Raw genomic sequence first — 17,894 nt, forward strand, 5'->3', positions numbered from 1 at the left:
ATTTCAAACTTGACATCATTGCTTTGATTGATACAGGAGCAGATCTTAATTGTGTTGAAGAAGGGTTAATACCAACCAAGTATTATGAAAAAACTTCTGAACAATTAAGTTCCACAAATGGAAGTAAGATGGATATAAAATACAAATTGTCTAAGGCCCATATTTGCCAAAATAATGTGTGCTTTAAGACATCGTTTGTTTTAGTAAAAAATATGACCGACAAATTAATTCTAGGAGTACCATTTATTTACTTTCTCTATCCATTCACAACTGATAATGAAGGACTGGTCACTCGACCTTTTGGACAAGAAGTACAATTTAAGTTCTTAAGTCGCCCCTCCAAAAAAGAGTTAAAATCAGTCATCGATTCTTCCGTTTCAAAATCCATCAATCTACTTCACAGTAAAACCCAACAATTAAAATTCTTAAAAGAAGAAGTCAATTTTAAGCGCATAGATTCACAACTAACTTACCCGGTCCTTCAACAAAAAATCTAGAATTTTGAACAACAAATCAAAGACACCGTCTCTTCTAACATTCCAACTGCTTTCTGGCATAAGAAAAAGCACTCGGTTAAATTACCTTACATTAAAAGATTTAGAGAAAAGCACATTTCCACTAAAGCACGACCAATTCAAATGAGTCCTGAAATAATGGAATTCTGCAAAAAAGAAATTTCAGACCTTCTTCATAAGAAGATCATTTGGAGAAGTAAATCCCTATGGTCATGCCCAGCTTTTTATGTTCAGAAAAATTCTGAAATAGAAATAGGTATTCCCCGTGTAGTTATTAATTATAAACCTCTCAATAAGGTTTTAAAATGGATTAGATATTGCATTCTCAATAAAAAGGACCTCATCAGTAGGTTAAGTCAAGCAGTTATCTTCTCTAAGTTCGATACAAAGTTAGGATTTTGGCAAATTAGACTTGGGAAAAAAGATAGATACAAAACTGCCTTCACTACCCCATTTGGACATTATGAGTGGAAAGTCATGCCTTTTGGATTAAAAAATGCTCCGAGTGAATTCCAAAATATCATGAATGATATTTTTAATCCTTACAGTCATTTCTCTATTGTGTATATTGATGATATCCTCATCTTTTCTAAGTCAATTGATGAACACTGGAAACATTTGAAATCGTTTCTAGCTATAATTAAGAAAAATGGACTTGTAGTCTCTGCCTCAAAAATTCAACTATTCCAAACCAAAGTCAGGTTTCTTGGTTATCACATTCATCAAGGACAAATTCGTCCTATTGATCGGTCACTTCAGTTTGCTGATAAATTTCCTGACGAAATTCTTGATAAAAGTCATCTCCAAAGATTCTTAGGATCTCTTAATTACATTGCTGATTTCTACAAAGATCTCAGAAAATGATGTAAACCACTATTTGATCATCTTCAGAGTAATCCTCCTCCTTGAACTTCCATTCATATTAATATAGTCAAATCCATAAAACGATATGTCAAGTCTCTACCATGCCTTGGCATTCCTACTCCTGACTCCTTCAAAGTCATTGAAACAGATGCCTCAGACATTGGCTATGGTGGCATCCTCAAACAAAAAGTCAATTCAGATGCCCCCGAACAATTAGTTCATTTCCATTTTGGTGTTTGGACAAGTGCACAAAGTAACTATAGTACTATTAAAAAAGAAATTTTATCTATTGTTTTATGCATCAGTAAATTCCATGACGACATTTTAAATCAAAAATTATTAGTCCGTGTTGATTGTCAAAGTGCAAAATATGTTTTGGAAAAAGATGTTCAAAATATTGCTTCTAAATAGATTTTTGCCCGATGGCAAGCTATTTTAAGCATATTTGATTTTGATATAGAATATATTAAAGGAACTAACAATTCTATTCCAGATTTTCTTACTAGAGAGTTCTTACACAATTTTTTCCATTTATGAAGGATTTTATCTTTTTCTCTGTCAGTATATTTATTATTAAAGGCTTTTCGTTTTTCTTTGTTACCTTTTGAGTCATATTCTGTCTGTAATTTAGAGAGATTATATGAAAAAGGCTTACTAATGGGGGTTAACTGTGGGTTAATGGGATTAAGCTTGGCTTCAAAGTCGGTAGGGGTAGGAGAACTTGCAGAAGAATTATTTTCTTGTGTATAACAAGGATGATTAACTTGATCTTCTATCTTTAAACCATCTAGTTTGATATCTTTTAATTTTGAATGTGAATTAGAATTTTTTCTATGTAGAGGAGGAATTTCAGCTTGTTTTCCTAGCAGACTGTTGTCTAACCTATGGAAAGAAGTTGAGGGTTGAGATCTAGTCAAAAGACGCTGTTCATCAAAGCTTATTCTGACCGTTCCGTCAAGAAATTCCTGAACATCAAGGTTACTTATGTCATTATCAATTTTTGCTGGATGATTCTCATTCTGGAGAATCCATTCATTGGGTAACGAAATGTCTTTCCAGGTAATTGTTTTCTTTATTTGAATATTAGCATTGGAAGTGCTACTTTGGATTAACAAAGTGTGACCTTTCATATCTTTGTGAATTGCTTTAATATTAAGATTTGTCTTGATTGTTTTGTAATAAATTCGGTAGATCAAACCTAAGGGTTGAGATTCAGGAAGCATAGGGTAACCTGATGTCTTAATATTGAGGGTAAGGGCTTTTAGTAAGTGAGGGTCACTGAGACTAAGGGTGAAATCTGGATAACAATTAAAATGAACTAGTCCATTACAAAGGCTTGTTTCCATTACACCTAAGAGGCTAAGGTTATAATCAATGAACCTAGCATCTCTAAGGGCTAAGAGGACAGAGGCATTAATTCCTCTGGTTGTTAACAGGTTGACTGCTACTTGAACTAGTCCTATGTGGATGAAGTTATAACCTCGTTCCCTATGTTTTTTGATTGCTTCAGCAGTGAGTAACCGGCACTTTTCATGTTCTTTAGACAGAGAGTATATTTGTTCTACTGTTTTGACTGTGTCATCACTAATAAAGGTTGACTTAAAGAAACTGGTTTCATATATTTCTTTGGTTGGGACTCTTGGGATATTTCAATCCCTAAAATCTAGGTTACTGTCCTTTATACGATACTCTGCTTTATTAACTATGTTGGGAATTGGAGGAATAGGAGGTAAACTGGATTTAGAACTCACCGAAGAGGTGGATCTGAATAACCTATTCATGATGACTTGCTACAAACTAATACTGGTTTGTCGATGGAGAAGACAGACTATTGCCATGACTCTGGTAAGCTAGACTCTATATCCTATCCAGGCGTTCATCCGCTCATGCCACACCGCTCAGGCCCTTCACCGGGACTTACTGTTTGGTTCCTAGGACTTATTGTTTGGATCTGGACTCACAGGAAGGAAATAGAACGATACAAGATTAGTAAGAGAAGAAAGAGAAGAATCAAAACAGATTAACAGATCAACTACACCAAATGGCTCTGATACCAAAAGGGGAAGCGCGCACATTAACTAAAACAGTAAAATGATATAAAATAAAATATAATATATAATAGGAGGTGTATAACCTTCCAAAGTAGATATTATAGTAACAGATGAGCGATAAGTGGAATTAAATTACAATACTGAAATTACAAATATAAATTAACTTACAAATTATTGATAGAACTCTGATGTGTACATCATACTGTTGGTGTATTACAATCAGAAGAGAGAAATTGAATATTACAAGTGGGAAAATAGAAATTGTATTCTGAATAAAGCCTCAATGAAAGATGCCGAGGAGGCGCGAAATATCTCAGCGATACCTGCAGTGGCAAGGCGGCGGCGAGTAAACGGGCAGAACCTGGACTGGCAGAAATCAGAGAGCAGGGGCAGAGGCAAGGCAAGGCATAACTCAGTGATACCGTGAAAGCTGTGGCAGAGGCGGCAGTGACAAGAGAGAGCTCGGCGATGTGGCTCGGCCGTGATGGAGGCGGCGGCGAGCAAGAGATGGACTGTGGTGCTGCACCGATGGCGACTCGAGGTGGTGTAATGGCAGCGAGCGATTGTGGGCTTTGGTAGCAGCAGAGGGTGGAGGAAACTGAAAGATATGGGTTTGATTTTGTTTGAACAATCTGAAATGATATGCTGATATGGGTTTTGATATAGGTAATAGTTTTTGAACTTTTGATTCTCTACAGCGACTGTGGGCTTTGGGCAGCAGCAGAGGATGGAGGAAACTGAAAGATATGGGTTTTGAATTTTATTTTATTTTATTTTATTATTATTATTATTTTTTGAACAATCTGAAATGATATGCCAATATGGGTTTTGATATAGGTAATAGGTTTTGAAATTTTGATTCTTGCAGACAGATGGATAAACTGAAATATATGGGTTTTGAACTTCAGTCTCAATTTCAACAAGAAAAAATAAATAAATAAATAAAATAAAGATAAAAAAGATAATAAAAATTGATGGTGCAGATTTATGATGAATATCAGAGGCACTCAGTACAGGATGGCTCTAATACCATGTTGAATATCAAAGATAGAGAAACAAAGAGAGAGACAGAGATATATGAAATGTATAGATTCTGTATATTGAAGTATATGTAAAACATGTACAAGGAGACATATATATATAGGTTAGAGATCACCAACGACTATAAAACAATTATGGTAACAATCTAGACAACGGCTATAATATAATCTAATTATGTTAACATACATTATGATTTTTTATTTATACTTAAAATGGAGGACAAGCTCAATATGACCGAGTTCTAAAATCCGACATATTCTCAGTAGTTCTCTCCACTTCAGTTCTCTATGAAGTGAACAGTGAGTTGTATTCCCATTTACCAAGCAAACTGTATGATTTTTTTAAGAGGAAAGGAGCTCCTTCTTATAAATATTAGGCACTGTGATCTGGCAATCGGAGTTGCCAACTGGTAGTTAAAACTAAAATTTTCCCAGATATCTTTCTTTGATGGACTCGGTAACACAGAAGCAGCCAAAGCGAGATCTCTACTGGCATGTGATTAGCTAGTCTTATATGCGATGTGTTTACCTTTGAACTACATAACAAGATACATGAAAATAATTTTTTTTTTTAAATGTAGAAAAATATATGCAACTATTAAATAATAACTAACTTCTATTAATAAGTGATTTTTGAGAGGAGCGGGGAAGGTAGGGAAGAAGGAATCCCTACAGTAATGTAAAACTTAGAACAAGAAATTTGATCAGGAGACATACCTTTCTACTTTTTCAGGAAAGAAAACAAGTTAAGTTTGGACACATAATTGACGAAAATAGCGCCTAGTTACTGTAGATATTGATGATGGGGGTTGATCAAATTGCTGAGCTAGATTTTCAATATAAATTTCTCCCTGGGTTTCAAATTTTAGCGCATGTTCTTGTGAATCAAAATTTATTGTTCTAGTAATATTTTATGCAAATAAACTACCTTCCTCCTCCGTCGGTTCCATCATAATAATTTGTTCCCCATTCACATCATTAAGATTCTTCACAATGTCACGCTGTAATTGGATGATATAATCCTTTGATCTACGGGTTCCATCTGCATATTAAGGAATCATGGACCTCTCACGGAGAAAGTGATTGGTTAGTAACAAAACAGATGTTTTGGGTAGAGCTACAGGGCCAAAAAGATTCCAAGTGGTTGCACTTTGAGATTTTGTTGACTTGAGTTTGCAGGTCTTCTACATTAAGGATGTAAACCTCTTTGCTTGATTGAATGTAAAAAATGGTCTTTTTGAAATTCATTTTCTAAGTATAGAAAAGAGAACGAAAAAAAAAAAAAATTGTGAGGTTAAGAAAGACTGTCTTTTGTGTTTAGCTACCATAAAAATTCCTTTTGCAATTACACGTTCATATATATTAGCACTTGTGATAAAAGAGAATACTGAAATAAATGGCTAGTAAATGTAACTAACCTTTGACAACTTTTCCCATCTCTCATCACTAAAAAGTACCGCTCCGGTGGTCTGATTAAACCCAACACCTTGCCCTTGCAAGAGCATTTTGAAAACCTTATGTTCAGTCCTCATGAGGTTGAATTTGTTCCTAAGTTGGTTCATATCCAGTTCTTTTAATAATTGCTGCTTGCAATCATTCCATCCTTTCGTTGAGAAGGTTGATGCATTCCGATTTCCATTTCTAACTTCATGCTCCATTAAGAGAATGAATGTTTCTTCAAACTGGTCATCCCATAGTTGTTTTCCATCCTTGCCTATCTTAGTAGGTTCCTCCTCAAACTCCGATGTTAGAACGTTGAGTTGTGAGAGATTTTCGAATTTGGATCCGTCTAAGCATTGTTGTAGTAATTATAATTTGCATATAGATGGATCCAAGAAAGAGAAGATTAGTCATTTAGAATTCAATGTACAATAGCATAATCAACCAAGAATGTTAAGGCATCTCATTAATTTTTTTTTTTTTTTTTTAAGTTTAAGGCATCTCTAGGGTTGCAAACGAGCCGAGCCGTTCGCAAACGACTTGGACTCAGCTCGTTAATTACTCGGCTTGAGCTCGTTTATTTAATAAGTGAACCGAGCTCGAGCCGAATTATGAGGCTCAATTTATAAACGAACCGAGTCTGAATATCAGTAGACTCGACTCGTTTGTTCATGAACCGTTCACGAACTGGGCTCGATTATGCGTTCACGAACATACTCGATTATAATATATATATATATATATGCGCGCACACACATATATCCAATTATAATATATATATATATATATATATATACAAATGTATTCAACTTTTTTTAACTTATGCCCATGTGATTCAAAGTCTTTTTCACATCAATCAATAAATTTATATACAAAAAATATTCAATTTTTTTAAAATCTGCCGCCATGCCATCCTAGACTTCCTAGTCTATATTCAACTTTTCAAACCTAACTTTTCTATCTTCTCACTTTCATTCTTGCCTGTTTGTATGCAGCAGCGCTCCTCACCTACTTCAATGGCCACCATTGGACCATTTTTCCGTTCACATTTCTCTCCCCAAAACTCTTTGTTTTCTTCAATTAATCGTCTTTCATTCAAACTAATTTTTAGTATAAATTTTGGGGTTTACTATTGATTTGTGCATCTCTCAACTTCTTCCATCAAAATTAACTCTAGTGAGTTTAATTTTTGACCAAATTTATCACTTTCTTTCTCTTTTTCTCTCAAACTTTTTCTCTTTTTATTGTTGCAAATTTATTTCTCTCTCAAACTTTTTTTATTTTATTTTTTGTTCCAGAACTGTTAGATACTTAGATGCGAAGTACCACCAACCAAAAAAAAAATAATTAAACGAGCTATCGAGGTCGGGTCGAGGCTCGTCAAACATAGCCGAGCCGAGCTCTAACTAAATTTTCTAGGATTGACATGAGCTCGAGCAGCCTTTTACCTGACCGAGCCGAGCTCGAGCACACCATTACTCGGCTCGGCTCGTTTACACCCCTAGGCATCTCATATTCTTATGGTCAGCATATATAATGAAGTAAAAAGGATGCAAAAAAGTTACTGCATTATATTCAATATGCTCAAACGTTTTTTTTCAACAAATCAACCTTAAAACATATTGATATAAAACAGAAACTGAGTAGCTTCCCAAGCCTAAACATGAAATGCACTGATTTCATAACTACCCATCACTCCAAATGTTCCAGCTCCAAATCTGAATAAAAGAATGGAGTGAAAAAAAATCAAAATAGCACTAAAATTCACCACTGCTCATAAATTAAGATAAGGCCATACTGGTGGTAAAAAAATATCTTGGATCTAACACCAAGTAGTTTGGGTAAAAGCTTTGTTGAATTAATATGAGTTGAGTCCCACTTATAGTTAAGAAGATCTGAAGATTACAGGTCTTTGTTACTTCTGGTTTCCTTTTTCTTCTATATTAGGATATCCCTAGTTTGACTCCTTAATAGAAATTTAAGTTGGTGACATTGAAATGTGCAGATTACTCCATTGACTACACAAATTTCCTCTGCTTTATGCAATAAAAAGTTTTCAATTTCAAGACCTACATAAAATCCAAACAGAAAACCCACAAAAAAAAAAAATTAAACCCTCAGTTGCCATTTGCTTCAAGATTAGATTTTGCCTAGTTGAACTCCAAAACTGGCTAAGCTGATAAACAGAAAATTACGTTCAATTTATAAAAACATCAACAATTATTAATGAAATAAGCTTAAGAAGAAGAACTAATTGTACGTGTAGTTAAAAGAAGAAAAAAGAAAAAAGAAAAAGAAGAAGAAGAACTAACTGCAAGATGAACAGAGGGGAAGAAACCAGAGAGAGAATAGAAGAGTCAGAAACAGAGGAACAATTCAGTGAAGAAGAAAAACATGTAGATCTATACAACTCAGTGAAGAATAGAAAGTGTGAGAAACGAGAAAGTGAGAGACCACAAACCCAGAGAGTTTCACACCTGAGGAAAGAGAGAATGGTGTCTTCTCGCTGGTGGAGGAGCTCGTGGTGGACCATGGAGGAGATCGCTCGCTGGTGGAGACAGATTGAGAAAATGCACAATGGTTATTAGGGTTTATGAAGGAAATTGTGGTGGTGTTTGGCACAAAAGAACAAAAGGGCTGCTACAGTATATTTTAGTTACCACTACAGTGCAAGAACTCACGCATCCGCTACAGTTATTCACTAAACATAAAGTTATAAGCACCCTTTTGGTATTCAATAAAAAAATGCCTTTGGCTACAATTTTTGTTTATAAACAAAACAAATATTAACAAACGTGGTCCTCTAGATCTATTTAAATAAACAATAAACACTAAACATAAACGGTTAACAAACGGGACCTAAGTAATTTTTGGTTACGCGCAGATCTTCGTGAGAATGACTCCATATATCATGGGAAGGGCAGCTTTTGTTTGTCGGAAATGGAGATATACAGTTCGTAATCCCGTGTTCTGGCGCAATGCATGCCTAAAGGCTTGGCAGGTAGATTTAGCATTTCTATTAACATTCTTTTTCATTATATTTGTATGAAAGTTAGTCATTCCTAAATTTTTCGACACTTTTTTATTTTTATTTTTTGGTGAAGTTCTCTGGGTTGGTGGAAAATTATAAAATCTTGCAGTCAAAATATAATGGTTCATGGAGGAAAATGGGCTTTCAAGACCGAGGGTCCGTACTGATGGTAAGACATACCTTTATTCAAACTCTCTAGTTTGTGTCAGACATATTTGTGCTTTGTTTACATGTAACTTACTAATGTGATTTTTTCTTCTTCTTCCCCCCATTCCATGTTGCTTTGATTATCTTCCCTTGAAAACTTCTTTTCCTAAGTGTTACATTTTCCCCAAAAATGAATTATATATATATATATATGCATACATATATTCCCTTTTTTTTCCCGCTCTCTCTCTCTGATATACATCTGCGAGTTTGTTTTAATCATGTTCCATCTTTTAATACATCATTTTTATCATTCTACCTTCTATTTTTCCTTTTTCAAATTTCATCCTCAATATTTTATGAGTATAGTTTTGACCATGTTTTGTGGATGTGTTAGCCATAATTTGTCTGTGTAAGGACTTGGTGTATCCTGGAAGCTTAAGGTCTTACGTTTTAGGAGTGTTCTTTCCATTTCAAAGAAAAAGGGAGAGGAAGGGGGTGACTACGTTCCTCTCAAGGGGTACCTTTGCCTTTTTATTATAAAATTGAATAGTATGATTGCTTATTGCTTCATGACCAAAATCAGAGTGCATCCAACATTAGTTTGATGCCTGAATTGCCAAATGCATGTGTTTTAAAATGCTAAAAATTTGAGTTTCATGGATATGTAGGGTGTAGCCTCAGCACCAAACTTGGACTTCATGATTCTAGGAATTTATTTTCAAGTGTCTTCGAGTCTATGTTTGTCTTGGATGACTGGTACTGAGTCTTCCTTTCCTTCATCAGGTCTTTATGTCAGTAGGAACACCTACATTCATGCTGGAGTTGCAGAGTGGAAGATTTCCAATCCAGTTCATGTGGTATATTTCTCCTCTATCTCTCTGTTATAGCTTGGCATGTAAATCTCATATAGACTTTTTTCCCACATTGAAGGAAAGGTACCGGTAAAATTTTGTATAAGGTTTATCTAAGGAGAATTTTGAAATAAAATGATTCACGTTGTGACAATGCAAGCCAAACCACTGCCTTATTTTTCTTCCAGATTAATAATAGATTAACAATTTAGACTCATAAGGTTGAACCAGGCACTGGGGTTGACAATTGAGTTTTTAAATTATTACGTAGTAAATTTTTTTTCATTAACAAGAAACTCGCACACCCATTTGTCCATACGGGAGTTGAACTCTTACCATCCCTTTTGAAAGGTAGAGGAAATACCACTAAGCTACACAACCTTTGGTAGTAAAACTTCTTTGTTGACCAACTTAAAGTGGTCTTGCCTTCAAAAACTGAAAATATAATGTTGTCATATAATTAATCTTAATATTTGAGATGCTTTTAAAATAAAATGTTTCTTCTTTTTTGTTGTTGTCGTGTATTTATTTCTTAGTCCCTTAGTGTGTTTTCTGAAGTTAAGCTATTTCATTAAATTCATGCCTTCAGTTGAGCCATTCTACCATTGTTGCGTTGAACTGATTCTTTAATCACAGAACCTCACAGTAATAAATGGGAATGAGAGTTTTTAAAAGGAATATGGATCATTTTATGGAAGGTGGTCTTGAAGAATAGGTCAAGGCCAGAAACCCACATGTGATGGTCTCATAAGGATTTCAGCATTGGTTGGTGGTGCTTGTTGCCTAGTTCTCATTGCTGCCATTGTTCTAAATTTATCATCTGGTATTGCAGGTCTGCTACTTCAGATACATGAGATTTTATCCTGCTGGCAGGTTTCTTTACAAGTTTATATCCCTAAACTGCCTTAAGTGTGTAAAAATTACTGAAAAATAAATATATTTTGTTGCTCTATCTGATCAATACATGTTTTCTGCACATTTGCAATGGTTAGAATTCATCACAAAAAATAAAGGATGTGGCGAAATCCATGAACTTTTGGGCAGCTAAAGTAGACTCTATTTATAGTGGCCATTATACGTTGACTGATGACAAGGTCAGGTTTCATTTCTTTCCTGATGGCCAATTGTTCAAACTCTATGTTCTGCAAGATATGGGCTCCCACTTGTTTCTGCTTTATTCCATTAATATTACAGAATCCAATGAAGCTGTTACGCCTCGAGTGTCATTTTCCATCCTGCAAAATTCTCACTTGATTTTTCTTCCTTTAATTCTAAGTTCATTTGCCTTCTGAAAGTAGTTATAGTTGCCCTCCCATCTGCAGGTTGAAGCTTCTTTCTTGTATCCTGGCTTGCGTCCTACTATGTGGAGAATCCGCTTAAGGTATTCAGTAGGCTGGTTGGGATGATTCTGTAGGTTGTTCTGATATTGCAATCTCTCTCCACAGCCCTCCACCCCCCTCTCTGAGTGTGGAAATTCCTGATATGCAATCAGAGAAGATCTTGGAGTGCAATCCTTTAGTTAGCTGATTCTGTTAGTTTCAAATAAAGAGAAGAGGATAATTAGTATCCAAATCTCTAAGATTTCTGTTAGTTAGTTTCCTATTTTACTTCCTAGAATCAAGGAGTTGGTTAACCTAATTGTGAAGGTTTCCTCCCCTATTTATTCTTGTAATTCACTTATTCCAAAGAGAGAATATAAAAATATCAGAGAACAATTTTCTCCCATATATTTCTTTATGGAATCAGAGCAGCCTCTGAACCTAAAAATTTTCCTATGATGGTCAAGTACGGAATGGCTACTGATAAAAGCAGCACGCCCGACGTCTCTTCCAGCCCAGGACAAATCTCTCACGGCGGCCATGGCGGATCTGAAAGTCTCACGCTGCCAATAACTGGGCACAAGCTGAACGGACAACCTTCAATGGGCTCAATCGGTGATGATGTTCATATCAAGAAAAGGAAAAGAGGACTATCTCACCGGCGCTGCCATACCTCCTCAAAAGGAAGACCTAAAATTTCGAGCATGGAGATCAGAGAATAACATGGTGATGTCGTGGTTGATTAATACCATGGACAATGAAATTGGGCAGAATTTCATGTTCTATGTAACCGCAAAGAAATTTGGGATGCGGCAAAGGAAGCATACTCCGACAATGACAATGCGGCAGAATTATTAGAGATTAAAAGCAGCCTTCATGACTTGCGACAAGGTGATCTTTCTGTCACCCAATATTATAACACTCTTACCCGGTTTTGGCAACAATTGGATGTCTTTGAAGAACTTGACTGGGATTGCCCTGGAGATGCGGCTAAATACAAGAAAATAGTCGAGAAGGAGAGAGTCTTGAAACTCTTACTTGGGCTAAATAAAAACCTTGATGAAATCAGGGAGAGAGTGTTCGGGATGAGGCCCTTGCCCTCAATTCGCGAAGCATTTTCTGAGGTGCGTCGAGAAGAAAGCAAGAAGAAGATTATTATGGGAAATCAAAACATCCTAAGCGTTCCTACTGTTCCAAAAAGCTTGGCTCTTGCAAACCGTGGAATGAATCCAACCAGTGACAATCGAACCCGTAAAGGCAAGCCTTGGTGTGATCACTGTCGCAAGCCTGGACATACCGAAGAAACATGCTGGAAAATTCAGGGAAGCCAGCCGACTGGAAGCCAAACAAAACATCTCTGGACAGAGAAGGTCGTGGCTTTGCAGCCACCACAGATGAGCAACCAACAGTGGAAACTGCACCCTTCAGCAATAAACAAATTGAGATGTTGTAGAAGATGTTAAGCCAACTTTAGTTAAGCTCTGCAATACCAGTCATCTGCAATACCAGTCATCAGCACAAGTCCAGTAGCACAAAAATGTACTTTTCTAGGTGCTCTTAGAGTCAAAACTGAGAATAAAAAATCTTGGATTATTGACTCTGGTGCATCTTACTACATGACTGGGGATGCTTCGTTATTCTACAAGTACATCCCGTGTTCTGAAAATTACAAAGCGAGAATAGCGGATGGTTCTCTTTCCACTGTAGCTGGTATTGGGTCAATTACCATCTCAAAGACCCTGGTTCTAAATTCGGTTTTATTGGTTCCTAATCTGACCTGTAACTTGCTATCCATTAGCAAAATTACTAGAGATATGAATTGTGTTGCTAAATTCTTTCCCACTCATTGTGAATTTCAAGATTTGGATTCGAGGAGGACGATTGGCAATGCTAAGGAAAGTGAAAGGCTCTACCTCTTTAGGAGCGATAATCAACTTGAAAAACAATCTCAAAGTGTTCATTGTGCATAGAGTCAATCTGTTAGGAATTCCAATTCTGTTCCAGTTTCCAATAATGAAAGTGCAATTATGTTGTGGCACTTTCGATTAGGTCACCCAAGTTTCATATACCTTAAAAATTGTTTCCCACTTTATTTATTAATAAAAATTCAAAGTCTTTCTAATGTGAAATCTGTCAACTATCTAAACATACTCGAAATTCTTATCCGATTCAACCATATAAGGAATCACATCCTTTTTCAGTTATACATAGCGATATTTGGGGACCTTCTCGAGTCATTAATATCACAGGAACCCCATGGTTTATTTCCTTTGTTGATGATCATTCTAGAATCACCTGGATATTTCTCATGAAAGAAAAATCTAAGGTAGGACCAATTTTTAAAAAATTTCACTCAATGATCCGAACACAATTCCAAGCCAAAGTTCAGATTTCAGAACTGACAATGCCAAGGAATACTTTAATTCTATTCTTGGGAATTACCTTCTTGATCATGGGATAGTTCATTAAAGTTCTTGCATAGACACCCCACAGCAAAATGGGATAGCCGAAAGGAAAAACCGACACCTTCTAGAAGTTGCTCATTCAATTATGTTCACAAGTCATGTCTCTAAACATTTCTAGGGGAAAGCTGTTCTTACAGCTGCTTATCTCATTAATCAGATGCCTTCAAGAGTCTTGAAATTCCGAACTCCATGCCAAGTACTCATACAAGTCTACCCACAATCCAGACTCATCCCATCCTTGCCACTAAAAGTCCTCGGTTGCTTAGCATTTGTCCATATACCACCTCATCAGAGGAGCAAACTAGATCCCAAAGCCATAAAATGCCTATTCCTCGGATACTCCTCTCACTAAAAAGGTTACAAATGCTACTCTCCCACTACTTGGAAGTTCTATAACACCATAGATGCAACTTTCTTTGAGAATTAGCCTTTCTACTCCAAAACTCATATTCAGGGGGAGAATTCTATCGTGCTAGAAGAATATCAGTTTTGGCAAGATGTGGATATCTCCGTGCCTTCCATCACCTCAAGTTCACCTACTCAAAGTAACACCACCACAACTCTAATTGTGCCTATCCTACTTGAGTCAACATCCAAACCTGTTCATTCTGAACCCACTCCAAACAGTCCTCAGATTGTGACTCAACAAGAAAAATCAAAAATATTTGAAGGTATTGTTTACTCAAGAAAGCAAACAGCTCCAAAGGAGGTGGATCAACTCACTTTTCCTAAACAGAACCAAGCATTCCTCTCCAAATCCAGTCACTTCTACTCAAGGTAACACAGATTCTTATCCTAATAATGATCTTGATATTCTTATTGCTCAAAGGAAAGGTGTTAGGTCATAAACTCGGCACTCGATCTCAAACTTTCTAACATATGAGAGATTGTCTCCCTGTTACCGCGTTTTTACCTCTAATCTATCCAGCATAGTCATTCCAAGCTGCATACAAGAGGCTTTAAAGCACCCTAAATGGAAGGAAGCAGTTAGTGAAGAAATTCGGGCTCTTATGAAGAATGGTACTTGGGGACTCACAGAACTTCCCAAAGACAAACAACCTGTGGGATGCAAGTGGATATTCAATGTTAAGTACAAGGCAAACGGAAGTGTTGACCGATACAAGATAAGACTTGTAGCCAAGGGATTCACTCAAATCTACGAGATTGATTATCAAGAAACATTGCTCTGGTTGCTAAGTTAAACACAATCCAGGTTCTTCTATCCCTGGCGGTCAATTTGGATTGGCCTCTTCATCAACTTGACGTCAAGAATGCATTTCTTAATGGAGACTTGGAAGATGAAGTCTACATGGAGATTCCTCCTGGTTTTAAGAACCCAAACAATATTAACTGTGTTTGCAAACTTAGGAAATCTCTTTATGGCCTTAAGTAGTCACCAAGGGCCTGGTTTGAGAGATTTACCATAGCGGTCAAGAAGCATGGATACACTCAAGGCCAGTCAGATCACACCTTATTTATCAAGAAGTCTCTTTAAGGGAAAATTATCATCCTTATTGTATATGTGGATGATATTATCTTGACAGGTGATCATGAAGAGGAGATAAGTCGGTTAAAGAGTACTCGTGCCAAAGAGTTTGAAATCAAGGATCTTGGTACATTGAGATATTTTCTTGGCATGGAAGTGGCTCGATCCAACAAAGGTATTTCGGTTTCTCAACGTATTTTTGTTTCTCAATGGAAGTATACGCTTGATTTGCTCAAAGAAACAGGTATGCTAGGTTGTAAGCCCTCAGAAACACCTACGGACCTTCCAACAAACTTGACATGAAGGAGAGTTCTACTTCGGTTGACAAAGGGAGGTACCAAAGACTGGTGGGAAAACTCATTTACCTGTCTCACACAAGACTAGATATCAGTTTTCCTGTCAGTCAGTCTATTAACAATCCAACTAATGAACATCTTGAAGCAGTTTACAGGATTCTCAAATATCTCAAAAAGACTCCAGGGAAAGGGCTGTTATTCAAAAAGGGGACAGACTGTAGCATAGAAATTTCCTCAGATGCCGATTGGGCAGGATCCATAACTGACCAAAGATCTACCTCAGGCTATTGTTCCTACGTGTGGGGAAACCTTGTTACATGGAGAAGCAAGAAGCAGTCTGTAGTTGCTCGAAGCAGTGCTAAGGCCGAATTCAGGGCTATGGCACACGGAATATGTGAAGGAATGTGGCTCAAACGACTCCTAGAAGAACTGAAAATCCCTACTGAAAGTCCAATAAAGATGCTGTGTGACAACCAAACTGCTATCAGTATTGCTAAAAATCCAATTCACCATGACAGAACTAAACATATTGAAGATTGATCGGCACTTTATCAAAGAAAAGATCAATCACGGAGTCATCAAGATGATGTGTACTCCTTCAAGTCTTCAAACCACAGACATCCTCATCAAGGCTCTTAACCGAGATCGCTTTGAAGTCCTTCTTTTCAAGCTGGGAATGATTGATATATATTGCCCAGCTTGAGGGGTAGTGTGGAAATTCTGGATATGCAATCAGAGAAGATCTTGGAGTGCAATCCTTTAGTTAGTTGATTCTGTTAGTCTTAAATAAAGAGAAGAGGATAATTAGTATCCAAATCTCTAAGATTTCTGTTAGTTAGTTTCCTATTTTACTTCCTAGAATCAAGGAGTTGGTTAACCTAATTGTGAAGGTTTCCTCTCCCATTTATTCTTGTATTTCGCTTATTCCAGAGAGAGAATATAAGAATATCAAAGAAGAATTTTCTCCCATATATTTCTTTACTCAGTGATTACCATAATCCAGTAAAAAGATTATCAAGTCATAAAACAACTTAATATCTTCTTAATATTGACAATTGTCTTAATACATGTGTAGCCCATGGGCCCTTTATTCTGGGTAAAAATTGACTGCCTTTTTTTGGGTGTATTACGTCGAACTTAATGATTGTTGCTTGTCAAAAAAAAAAAAAAAAAAGGTTAATGATTGATTTATATTAAAGCCCCTATCTTTATTATAGAGTACGACTTTATACACTACAATAACACTAATAGATAATATATGGTAGAAATAAATATTCGTATATTTATTTCTACCATACTATCGGATCTCATAGAATACTGCTAATTCTAATCCGCTCATTTCATTTAAGACGCGAAATTGGAATCCTTTTCATTTTTTTTCTTCAATCAACTCAGAAGTTAAGTTTTATTCAAATTAATTAATCATTTGGACTGATTGTTTTTACATAAATGATAAGTAGAAAAGTAGTAGAAACTAGAATGAACAGTGCAGTAGCAATAAATGCGAGAATATTTACTTCCATAAATATACCAAAATCCAAACTCCATACCAAGTACTCACACAAGTCTACCCACAATCCAGACTCATCTTATCCTTGCCACTAAAAGTCCTCGGTTGCTCAACATTTGTCCATATACCACCTCATCAGAGGAGCAAACTAGATCCCAAAGCCATAAAATGCCTATTCCTCGGATACTCCTCTCACCAAAAAGGTTACAAATGCTACTCTCCCACTACTGGGAAGCTCTATAACACCATGGATGCAACTTTCTTTGGGAATCAACCTTTCTACTCCAAAACTCATATTCAGGGGGAGAATTCTATCGTGCTAGAAGAATATCAATTTTGGCAAGATGCGGATACCTCCGTGCCTTCCATCACCTCAAGTTCACCTACTCTAAGTAACACCACCACACCTCCAATTATACTTATCCTACTTGAGTCAACATCCAAACTTGTTCATTTCGAACCCACTCCAAACATTCCTCAGATTCTGACTCAACAAGAAAAATAAAAAATATTTAAAGGGATTGTTTACTCAAGAAAGCAAACAGCTCCAAAGGAGGTGGATCAACTCACTTTTCCTGAACAGAATCAAGCGTTCCTCTCAAAATCTAATCACTTCTACTCAAGGTAACACAGATTCTTATCCTAATAATGATCTTGATATTCCTATTACTCAAAAGAAAGGTGTTAGTTCATGCACTCGGCACCCGATCTCAAACTTTGTGACATATGAGAGATTGTCTCCCTGTTACCGTTCTTTTACCTTGAATCTATCCAGCATAGTCATTCCAAGCTGCATACAAGAGGCTTTAAAGCACCTGAATGGAAGGAAGCAGTTAGTGAAGAAATTCGAGCTCTTATGAAGAATGGTATTTAGGA

General features: G+C 36.4%; 1 pseudogene; it reads left to right on the top strand.

Annotated features, from left to right (window-relative positions):
* LOC132272528 (F-box protein 7-like) overlaps positions 1-17,894 on the top strand; it is a 35,146-nt pseudogene that overhangs the window by 12,966 nt on the left and 4,286 nt on the right.

This window comes from Cornus florida, unplaced genomic scaffold, assembly GCF_030987335.1.
Source record: "Cornus florida cultivar Cherokee Brave unplaced genomic scaffold, ASM3098733v1 CherokeeBrave_3.0.0_Hap2_Chr09, whole genome shotgun sequence".
Lineage (NCBI taxonomy): Eukaryota > Viridiplantae > Streptophyta > Magnoliopsida > Cornales > Cornaceae > Cornus > Cornus florida.